Genomic DNA, 2,534 nt, shown 5'->3' on the forward strand with positions numbered 1-2,534 from the left:
TTGAACTAAGGTCAGCACAACAGATTAGAAAGAAGAGGCAAGAAGGAAGGAGAACTTATAAAAACGTATTAAAAAAAAAGACCAAAGGAGATCAATTATGAATGGTCACAAAGATCTAAAACCAGAGGGAATTCCTTGAATTGTGGGCTCCTTTAAAGTTACAAAGCATTCCTGAGGCATGTTTAACAATGAGGAAATCTTAATCAGTGATATTACGGTTATGGTATGGCGGAGCTAGAGATACATTCCTTCAGATTATGTTTCCAAGTTATCATATAGACTTAATGGCCAGATGGTTCTTACACACGTGAAAAGGGAAATACTCCAACTATGGCACTCAGTAGTTAGAACTCTGCATCCAGAGCCAAGGAAAGATGTCCATAGTGTACTCAATAGTCTTAGTACCAGAGGTAGAGAGGGCAATGACAATGTCATTATGCTGGGATGTCTCTACAGTTAGCCACATATTGGCTTAAGTCAGCATGCCCTCCATGGTCCTGTGTTGTAAGAAGCAGCTACAAACTCAGTGCCATTAGCCACTGTGGATCCACAGAAGCCTACTCTGAGTGGAAGCACGCTGCTAGGCGTGGTAACAAAAAACAAAGCCAATGCCCCAGAAGCAAGAGCTACCTGGTCTTTAGGAAGCCAACTTTAATAGCAGTGAAACTGCAGAAATGACACTGGCTCCTCTGCACTGAGGGCTTCTGAATGATCCAGGAAGTTTTTTTAGAGGCCTTTTCTCCATGACATTCTTCTAGTTACAAGTCTTTTAAACAAAGGGCTGTATCCAAAAGCAGCAAAAAAGGAATCACAGTAGGCAAGAGCCTGAGATGCCTTCATTAGGAGGTCTGAGCCAACGTCCCATCCAAGATCTGCTGAGTGATAGAAATGAATACAGGGAAAGCAGGACTTTTCGGGAATTCCTGGATGAAGTCTTAGCCTTCCTCTAAACTCTTTTTAACTCTTTTCAGGGGCACACAGCCCAAGAAGGGGACTTTTGCATGTCTGGCCAGTTCTTCCTCACCTCCCTTAGAGAAAAGATTAGTGCACTCCGAACAATGTGGACAGACGAAACCACTCATATTCTCCACAATTCCAATCACTTGCAACCCTGTCTTCTTGCAAAAGGTGAGCTCTCTCCTGACATCACCCACAGATATTGCCTGGGGTATAGTAACCAAAATATCTCCCAGAGGCTTATAAGGATGAAGGGCTTCCACAGCAGAAATGTGCTCATCAGAGGTCCCTGGTGGTATATCCACAATAAGATAGTCCAGGTCACCCCAGGACACATCAGAGACAAACTGTTTTATCAGTGCATTTTTCTTGGGGCCTCTCCACACCACAGCCTCATCTGGTTTCTCCAGTAGGAAACCCACAGACATGAGGGAGATGGTTTGCTCTTGGTTCACAAACACAGGCACCCAGCCATTGTCACATTGGTGCACAGCTTTATCTTGTACTTTTAGCATTCGGGGAATGCTGGAACCGCAGAGATCCACATCCAGAATCCCAACCTTCTTGCCAGAATGCCGGAGGGCCAGGGCCAGTTCTGTAGAAACGGTGCTTTTCCCTACCCCTCCTTTTCCAGAAAGGACCAAGATGATCTGTTTGATGCCAGTCAGATTTCCTGTCTCCTGTGCGGCCTCCATTCTGCCAGGTGCTATCTCACGTCACAACGCCCATTCCTTGCTTTCAAGGAGTATACATACTAATGTTAGAAGACAACATATAAAAAATAGCTGAAAAGGAAGTGAAGAGTTCAGGGTGGGGCTTACATGGAGGTATCTTAGAGAAAGTCCAGAGAGTAAAGAGGATAGCCTGGAGAAGAAAGAAGGCATAGGAGGCTTGATCATCCTCTTTAAAAAGACTGTTCTTGGAGCAATCAGAAAACCAGTGGATCATAGGGACAGAGGAGGTTTGCACTGTGAGAATTCCAAGGATGAAGCAAACTTCCAAGGTGACTATTTTTCTTCACCTGGTATTGTAGATAAAATCAAGAGTCAGGAGCGCATCCTGGGGAGGTCCATTCCAGGGACAGGAATTAAGTCTGAGAAGTCACAAAGTTGGTGAGTAGAACAATGGAGCAGTCCATTAATAAGGCTTTCTTGGAGACAACTGTAGTGGTGAATTGGTTTAATTTCTCTGATAAAGAGAAGACAGGAGCAGGAGGGGGTGGTATGTGATCAATGGCTAGAAGTAAAATTGTTGAGGTAAAAATGGGGAAATAAGTTTCCAGGGTGTGCAGAGAGAAATGGCTTAATTCTTCCTAGGCAGGCCCAAGGAGGTGCAGGACAGGAAATTGATCTTAATGAAAAATTGGTGATGAGATCAGTTTCATTCAACAACAGTAAGCAACTGGTAGTCTAATTGAGCCTTTTGTTTGCATAATTCTTTATAATTTTCAAAGAGCTATTATATACATTGTTTCAATTGAGACTCACAATAAGTTTATGAGCAGATTCTACAAATGAAAAAGTTGAGGCCCATTGTGGTAAAATGTCTTGACAAAGGTCATATTGCTGGTAACAGGG

The 2,534-nt window shown here is 43.4% G+C and overlaps 1 pseudogene; it reads right to left on the reverse strand.

The window, feature by feature from the left end:
* Positions 1-627: 627 nt before the first annotated feature.
* LOC138153609 (cytosolic Fe-S cluster assembly factor NUBP2 pseudogene) lies at positions 628-1,674 on the reverse strand (annotated as a pseudogene).
* Positions 1,675-2,534: the final 860 nt, after the last annotated feature.

The sequence above is a fragment of the Petaurus breviceps genome, unplaced genomic scaffold, assembly GCF_028583685.1.
Source record: "Petaurus breviceps papuanus isolate PSGF00001 unplaced genomic scaffold, PetGlider_PUasm1.0 151, whole genome shotgun sequence".
Taxonomy (NCBI): domain Eukaryota; kingdom Metazoa; phylum Chordata; class Mammalia; order Diprotodontia; family Petauridae; genus Petaurus; species Petaurus breviceps.